The sequence below is a fragment of the Rissa tridactyla genome, chromosome 12, assembly GCF_028500815.1.
Source record: "Rissa tridactyla isolate bRisTri1 chromosome 12, bRisTri1.patW.cur.20221130, whole genome shotgun sequence".
Lineage (NCBI taxonomy): Eukaryota > Metazoa > Chordata > Aves > Charadriiformes > Laridae > Rissa > Rissa tridactyla.
Genome location: NC_071477.1, coordinates 6753831 through 6763262, shown reverse-complemented (window position 1 = coordinate 6763262; position 9432 = coordinate 6753831).

Genomic DNA, 9432 nt, shown 5'->3' with positions numbered 1-9432 from the left:
TACGTAGTTTGAGAGTCTAAGGACTTCTCAGAACTGGTCTTGTATTCTGAGACCTTTGCACTGCAGACCACAGAGTGGTTTTTTCAGGTTTAAATTAATGTTTTAATTCACATGAGCAAGAGTTGTCAGTATGGCACTGTAGTTTTCTCTTATTAGGCTCATTTTTTCCTTTTGTCATTCTGTTAGTAACTGTCGCTGAGAAAGGAAAGTTTTATATTAAGGGTTTGATATATCAAGGGAAGAAATTCTTTTACCATTCGCTGATAAGTGCACATGATGAAGATGCATTAGATTTCAGTCTAAATTTCCCATCAAATTTTTTTTTTTCTATTGTTTTCCCTCTTCAATCTATTCTCCTCCTGTCCTAGTTTGGTGGTTGGTTTTTTTTTTTTTTTTTTTTTTTGGTTACTCTTTGTTTTCACTCCTTTTCTGTTCAATCCTTCTGAAGTGTTGTCAAGCAATGCTCCAGTTCTGGTTGAACTCTTCGGTCCTGCAGTACAAGAATAGAGCTCCAGCAGTTCTCATGTGGTGCTGCTGTATCCAAGATGCCGAACTTCTAACTCATGTGTTCAAGGAGATGTACTTTAGAATGTCTTCTTTGGGGTTTAATTAATTTTTTTAATTGTTCTTTTTTGTACTAGCCAATGTACCATGTGTTTTAACAAAATACAGTATGAAATAGAACAAAACACCATTATTGGAAGGAAGATGCTGAGAAGTATGAGAGTTATTTATGCTGATTGTTATTTAGTGAATACTTGAAAAATGTCATGCTCGGGATCGTCCTTGTTAAGGAAGTATTTATTCTCATGAAAAAAGGTACAAACCATACAAAATATAAAGAAAACAAACCCAGCTATAAGAAAAACAAACATGCAGTGGGTACCTACCATGATCAAAAATCTGCTGAATTTACAGCAGTCTGTCATTGGAAAAGTTATAACATATTGTTCTTTTATTGTGTTTTATGCCTTTTATTAGCTTGCAAATCTAATTAGGAAACCAATTGGCACACAGTATGCAATGACGGAAGCAGTACCACCTATTCTTGTGGCAGCTTTGGTTTTACTTTATGGGTGGTCTTTGTTCCTAAAGGCTTATATGAATACCACATATTAACTGAGCTGGTTCTCCCTTGATGTCTGTGTTGTATTGTACACATGTTGTCACTGTTTGACACTTAAACAATCCAGATTCTTACCCAGCCCATATTTAGTGCCATAATAAACTTTTGAGCATATGTTTTTGAGAGCAACAGTAACATTCATCACTGCAATGTGACATATAAATAAGCACTACTGGAGAGTGTACATGCCTTCAGAGGGCAGAGCTGGACTAGAAGGTGTGTGCCAAAGGGATGTGGTCATCCGCCTTGCCCGTACTGGGCTTTCTTCTTCTTTGCCTTGTTTCAGTAAATCAAAATGGTTATTGAAGTGACCTACAAAATTCACCCTGTACATGTGAAAAAACACGCGTTGTTACAAAACTTTTCTAGAGAAACATTTCCCATTTGGGGCTTTGGCTTGGCAAACAGTAGATGTAAGGGATAAACCATTCCTCTTCTCTCTTCATCTTACTTGCTCTGTCATTTCAGCGGGGAGCTCCGTCAAGGCCTGGTTGGAAGCACTGGTCTGACAGATGCGATGTACCAACACTTCCTGCTCCCGTGAGTCTCCTTCTGTTGTTTTTGCAAAATTCCTCTACTTCAATGGTTTTGTTTCAGCAGAGGTGGTTTTTTTTGTATTTTGGGTTTTGTTTGGAGGTTTTTTGTTTCAGGTTGTTTTTTATTTTTTGAGGTGGCGTTTGGTAGAAATGAAGAGGGAATCACATATGAAGGGCTTCAGGATTTGACTTCTCCCTTGTTCTCTCTGAACAAGACCAGAGGCTTACAAAGACAGTACAGGCAGTACCACAGATTTAAAGAGTGGTCATATCCTGTCTTAGTTGGGTAAACACATTCTGATTCAATGAGAGCTTTGTCTGAACAAGGACAGAAAAGTTGAGTCTTGAACAAGGAAATAATTTATATAAGTCTTAATGAATATTTAATGTGGAACGTTAATTATAAAAAAATAGGGTATATATTTTGATGTCCTGCCTTTAAGTGACAGATCATCTAGTGTTGTCTTGGCCTCAAGAGAACCATCAGCTTGCTGATTACAGATCTACATCAATCCAGTGAGAGTATCCTCCCATTATACCAATACCTCTTTAAAGAAACAGGCATTATAGATAAAAAAGAGAAAATACGTTTAAAACTGCAATGATATAAGAACCATCTGCCTTTATTGCTTTGATTAATACTTGAATTTTCTATTGATCAGTATTGATGAATAGAAGAAAAGATAGTTATTAAATAAATAGAGTAGGAAACAGAAATTTCCGAGTGCCAGTTGTTTGTTATATAAACACAATTATTAAGATAATATTACTATATGTAAATGTAAAAATCCTTTAAGTTCCTTGCGCCCAAGTAGTATTTCTTTGAAAATAAGTGGCTTTCCGGACGGAGGTAGCCTTTCTGTTCTGTACCTGTATGTCCCTCTACTCTCTCGGACCATGTGAAAGGAGTCCCCTGCAAACTATTCACATCTCCCATGCAGGGCCAAGGGGTGGCTCTGCAGATAAGAGGCAGCAGATTCACTGCAAGTTTCTACCACAGTGAAAATGAAAAAATGAAGAAAAAAAAAAATACACAGTATGTTCCAGCGTTCAACAACAGAGCTTATACTACGAACTGAAACAAAAATAAAGGTGAAGGTACTAGGTGCTGTCACAATACCAACAATGCATATGTCTATTTTAAGGCTGGTTCTTAGTTTCTCATGGCAAAATACATATATGCATCAGCAATGGGTCCTACTTGAAGAGTAAGATTCATTCATATCTGACCTTGGTTTGAATTTTACCTGCTGTCCTCATTAGGAAGATGAAGCCCAGCACCATTCACCCTCTTGTCTTCCCCAAAGCACAAGCATTTGAAGCTGCATCTGGGTTTGGACTCTCTGCCTTGATTTCATGCTCTGCATATGTGTACGGTGTGCAAGAGAGCAAAGAATGCATTTGAGAATAAACCGCATTAGCTCTCAAAGGGAGATTTTAAAGTTTTATTATTATGGTTGTCTAGTTTGATCTACTATCTGGTCATTGAATTGTATCATTGCAAGAAACATGAGAACAGCAGCATGACCATGAGGTATATTGTATTACAGAATGAGGTTACACAGTACCAAAGCACCACCATATTTCAGTAACAAATGCAGCTTCTGGGGAGTTTTGTTATCATTGCATAAGCTTCACTGCTCCCTAGAAGATGACACTGATTCAGACAGAAAACACTAATTCAGTTCTTGCCAGCAGAGCCAATTGTCTCTTTGATTACATTAGACTGACAACTGGTTTTCAATGTCATTGTCAGCCGCAACTTCTCATACATGGTGCAGTGGAGCATGAACTGGGCTTCCTTTATTTAATTATTTCTGCCCATTTCTGTATTGTGAATAAGGCAAATGTGTGAGGCTCCCTTCTAGTAGACAGAAAAATGTCGGGTATTTAGATTATAAAACTCAGCCTTCAACAGTGGTGTCCCCCGTCCTTTTTAAAGGCAGATCCCAAAGGTATGTGTGTCACTCCAAAGAATGAATTTGAAACTATGGGGGGTTTTGTGTGTGTGTTGGTTGTCTAGAAGTGACATAGGATTTTCTTGATTAAATAATTGTTGCATTAAATAATTTGCTGAATATCTTTACATTTTTTCTCAATTAAGTTGTAATTGGAGGACTGTATGTGAGCTGCCCACTGCGGGCACTTGCTATTTAAAATTTGCCTTGCGTTGGTTGGGGGTGTTTGGGCACACAAGCCTTGTGGTCCATTCTGTGCCTGGGTCTGGATGAGCGTGAAGCTCAGAGGATGTCTCTGCAGTGCAATGGAGGTCTGACCATGGCACATGCTGGCATTCCCCCACCCGAGGGGGTGGGGAGGGTATGGCCATGGAGAGCAGAGGGTGTGGGAGCTGTCACCTGGCTGGCAGGCATGGTACGAAGGTAGGCTTCAGCCTCTGCTCATTTCAACTGGCACATGCAGCGCATGGGGATCTCTGTGAAGTCAAACCCCACTTGTTCCAAGCAGCTTTGGTCTCTAACAGGGAGCGTTGCCCTTTCTGGTGTGTCACAACAGCGATGGGCTGACAAGAGTTTCCGCCTTTGCAAGGAGACCATGGACGGCTGAGATACAGCCTGGTCACAAGCCACCCATAGTGCAGAAAACCTCGCGTTCTCTGCGTTTTTGTTGTGTTATCTGGAGCGCAGGACTCCCAGTGCAGCTCTGAGCGCTGGACTTACATGCATGTGTCTAAAACTACTGGAGATAATCACCCTCTTCCCCTCCCCTCTGCCTCTCTCACACGTATTGTTCCGTGAAAGGGGGATTAGGGAACCGGGAGGCTGCTGTGAGGGCTCAGGAGCACGCTGCAGAGATGTTACTCTTCAGTACAAGTTTTTCCTCTACCCAGCTTGTCCTTGCTGGGTAGGAAGAATTCCTCTCTAGGCAGAAAAGGGATAAAGTTGGGGGGCAGCATTTTTACTTTTTAAATTTTTTTTAATCCACATTTTCTCGACTGGAGTTAGGAAAACTTTTATTTTTCTTTAATGTTTTCTTCTCTGTTAGGGTTATAAATGTATTTTAAACAAAACGTAGCTGAAAATTTTTACCAGATCTTTTTTCTTGAGGAGCTGTGGGTTTAAGAAAAGCAAGAAATTGACAATAAAATCAAAAGAAGTATCAGCAATGAAGGTTGCTCTGCCAAATAATATGTTGTTATAATCGTGTTTTTGTATTAGTTTTATATACATTCACTAAAAATACCCCGGAATGTCTTAGAAGAGTAGGTAGTCAAGGCTCCACAAGCTCGCAGTAGCTCTGTGAAATATAGCCCTACGAAATGGTTCCTGCCAAGTCTCTGTGATTCTTCCGTGCCTGGAGAATAAGAGATTTATGTTGTTCATAAACGTGTATCCTTCTATTTCTGAATTCTCTTCTACTGCTCCCGTTGCCCAAAAGCCAAACAAAGCTAACCTCCTCCAGGTCCCAGAGTGAAAAAATGCAAACACGCTGCATTTAAAAGTAGATTTAGCAACTCCAAAGTGGGCGATTTGGTTCCACCCATCAAACCTGAGTTCTCTGATCTAAAGTCAGATGGTGCTACTCCTAGCGAGATGTGTGCCAAATCTAATTAAGCTTTGCATAATGTGCATCTTGGGTGATTTGATTTATTAGCTTTGTTTGAAGAAAGTAATAATAAAAAAAGAAAATGACTTTGGTAATAAGCTGTTTGAATTCCCTGTGCAAGTAGGCACAGTCCCTCCTGGATCTCCCTGAAATGCTCTGGAGGTGCGCAGGTTACCTATCAACAGGCTGATGCAATGCTGGGAGCTGGCGCAAAGAGGGGGTTTGGTCTGGGCTCCTACCCCCAGTGCTCTCCTGGCTTGTGGCTCAGCATACGTATTCAAGTAGTCCCCTCTGTGTATAATGATATCCATGCTCACAACCACCACCAAAGCCAGGAAATTATCATTTATCTCCATTTATACCAATGGAACCTAGTGCACCGAGAGACTAGAGATGGCTGTAGTGTAGTGCAGCAGAGGTGCCTGCACTAAATGCTGGGGTTCACCACTGGAAAAATTGTCCCAGACCCTCCAAACTAGCTCTTGCGTGTATCTCTGAAAGATCATGTATTGCACTGAAAGATTATGTATCTCACTGAAAACTTCTAGATACTGCTCGACTGGCTGCAATAACTGCCCTGGGATCAGCTGGAAAGGCAATTGCCTTGGGGTCAGATTAACAGCGATATTTCAGCAGAGAACTTCTGGTAATTTGAATGTGAGTAAGGGGCAGTAGGTCTGGGGATATAGGACCTTTTTTCCCAATCATACTCCTTAGCTACAAGCGGGCCCAAAACCATGACCAAGCGTTGTGCATCTGCAACTTCTATTCAGTGGCTGTTAATTATTTCCGGGGAAAATGTCTGAGACTTTTACTTTGCATTTACAATGAAGACAAGAGCCTTGAGGACTAGCAGTTCACAGTGCCGTTGTGTTATCCTGGGGTAGGATAATTAAAGACGTTTTATTCTGGGAATGTTCCTATTAGATCATGAAGGGAATTGTTGTATGTTTGTCTTCACTCTTTTCAGGATGATATCGTCTAAAAACTTTCAAGCGTTATTGCTGTCTGCAACTTGGAAAGTGGGAATTAGTGTAGGATCAGATTTGTTCCTAGCTGGTCCCAGAATCTCGAGCTATTTTATATGGACATTGAGGGTTATTAGGGGACACAACCTGTGTGCAAGTGCCAGTGTGTTTCTTCAACGATGCTATTTCATGCTACTGAAACTAAGCAAACGATACAAACGTATTTCTGCATGATTTGATGAAACATTACTCTTGGGGTTTTTTTATTTGAAAAATCACTTATTTTGGAGAATATCCATAGAGCAAAATAATTAATTGCAAATAATTTTTGCAGTTTAGTTCTTTCTGTTAGAAAAGATATGATTATTCTGAAAAAATAAGCTTTGAAATGTTTTACTAGCTCTAATGAGAATAACCTCTTTTTTTCTTGCTAAAAACCAAAATAATCCATTTTCTTTCCACTGGAATAATAGAAGAATGAAGGAAGATACATGGATTTGTAACAATTTTAAGTGAGTTAAAATTAACACAATTATAAGTGAGTTCCCCCAAGATGCTCCCTGCATTTTTAATCATGATACTTGCTTTTTTGGGGTGTTTTGGGTTTTTACTTTTTTGATCAAACATAAAGCTGAGCCTTGTGTCAGAAACATTCACCTAAAATACTGATATTAAGCAAATATCAATAAATATCCATAAAAACATTGAATACATACACTTCCTTTCCAGAAAACTATTCATAGCATTTTACTACAGCCAGGCAGCAGAAACAAGCTATGCAGCCTGTTGTGTGTAATCAACATGGTTTGAATTTTGAATATTAAAATATTCAAAAGTTACTTACAGATCTTTAATACCTCCCAGAACTTATCTGGCAATTAATTTCAAATGCCATATCGAGGGAGAGGGGAATTAATATGTTTTCCTAGTAATTTTTTTTTTGTCAGACGCAAATGTAAAATGGTTCATTATGAGAAAAAACCCATTTCTGTGCAGCTAGATACAAAATGAAAGTTTGAAGATGAAATGAAAAAGGTATTTGTACTTTCCACAGCATCACTACTTTGTGACAGTGACCGTTTATCCACTCTGCTGCGCAATGACTCTGGCATATGGGGTAAAATCACAGAGGCAGCTCTGGGGGAGTGCGAAAGTTTTCTGTGGTTGTGGTGATGTGCAGAAGGGTCTCGCAATACACATCTTTGCAGTTATGGACTCTCCTTTGTCCTTAGAAAACACAGCAACAAGGTGAAAGCTCCTGTCCTCATCTCCTTGATTTAACCCCAAGACAGAGGCTGGGATTCTCAAAGACACCTGAGAGCTGCAAGTGCTCCACTCCCATTGAATTTTAATGGGTGTTGAATGCTTGACTCCTTCGGGCTTCTCTGAAAACCTCAGCTTTGGTTCATCTGCCTGCTCAGGGACTAACAGGGTTTAACCCAAGGGCAAAAGCTCTTTCACACAAGTCAGGCACTTTCTTCCAAAAAGCTGCACGTATGGCGGGGAACTGCGATGTTCGTGTGTGCAGAGGGGCCTATGGAGGGGCCAAGGGAAGATGAGTTTATTTTTAAACTGGTTTGACTGAATTACAGACACAATGCAGCATCCCGCCTCTGCTGACAGTGCAGACTCTAATGTGCTCGGCTCCGTCTGACAGTGACTCAGAGGCAGCAAGAGCGCGATTACAGCTCCTGGCTCAAACATTGAGTCTGTTGGGAGGAGGAGAATAATTCATTAATTTATTTGGGACACTGGATGGTTTCCTCGCTGTCTGCAACAACAGGGTGTGAGCAGCCCCAGCTCCAGCTGCTGGCGGACGGGTTTCATAAAAGCAAACGTTCCTTCCCCAGCACCCAGCAGCTGGAGCAGCACGGCGGCCAGTGCACCGGGCTGAGCCTCCTGCGCCAATGTCCGTGGCTAGAGCAGCCAGCAGAGGGGCTTGGGAGAGTTCATAATTAAATTCTCATAATGCTCATGTGTTTGGTAATTAGAGATTGATTTATTCCCCACCCCACTAAAGCCTGCAAGGGGAATTTTCCATAGCACTGAGTCTTTTCATTTTTACTGGAAACAATAGGACTGAAGAGTCAGTGCCTTTTGGTGGGGCAGGGACCTGCTAGGAGCAGGAAAGGAAACCAGGTAGTAACATCACGCTTAAGGGATTTACTAGCCTTGTACTGAGCTGGTGAAAGTTGGTGTGGCCAACAGGTATGTCCGTGAGACTACCTGTTAGTTGATGAGTCAAATACCCTCAGAAACTTGTAGGCCTACGTTCTTTCTCCTGCTAGTGTAAATCAGGAATTCCATTAAAGGACATGCTTTGGAAGTATTGCAGAGTGGTGAGAGTGACAAAAGAAAAGCTTACTATTATTTTTTCCAATGAGTAAGATTTCCACAAGTATCACAGTGTCAAACTTTCGAAAGAATCTGAGTAACTTCTGAACATAATCCCACTCACTTTTAAATGACGGTGGTCCTGAGAATTTTTAGGTGACATCAATTCTGCTTTAGGAGGTTATAGTAACTTATTTTCATATCTTAAGGAGTAAGAAATTAAATGTTAAGAAGCTGGCATGATGGATCAGTGATAATCGCTCCCATTAAGTGGATGATTTTTAGCATCCAAGCAAAGAATTGCGTTCTCCGAGGCCGTTGTTCAGTGGGCCTACTTGTGGAACAAGCTCTCACTAAATGCAGGTTCAAAACCTAGTTTTAATTTGTGAGTCAACTTGAGTTGTGAGACTTGTGAGAGGTGTTTGCACTACTGCAGGTGGCTGAAGCACCGAGTTTCTCTCTGGCTTGCAACTATATTGAAGTTTCACCATAGCTGATTTTTCGGGTCTGAAACCCAAAAAAGGACATGGAGAGGGACTGTTTGAGGGAATGTAGCAATAGGATGAGAGGTAACAGTTTTAAAATGAAAGAGGGTAGGTTTAGATTAGATAGTAGGAAGAAATTCTTTGCTGTGAGGGGGGTGAGCCCCTGGCCCAGGTTGCCCAGAGAAGCTGTGGCTGCCCCATCCCTGGAGGGGTTCAAGGCCAGGTTGGACGGGGCTTGGAGCAACCTGGTCTGGTGGGAGGTATCCCTGCCCAGGGCAGGGGGGCTGGAACTGGGTGATCTTTAAGGTCCCTTCCATACCAAACCATTCTATGATTCTGTGAAACACAGCGAAAACATAAACACAACCTAGCGTCTCATCATTACTTGGCTTGGACAAGAATTACGTAATTGCACTTTT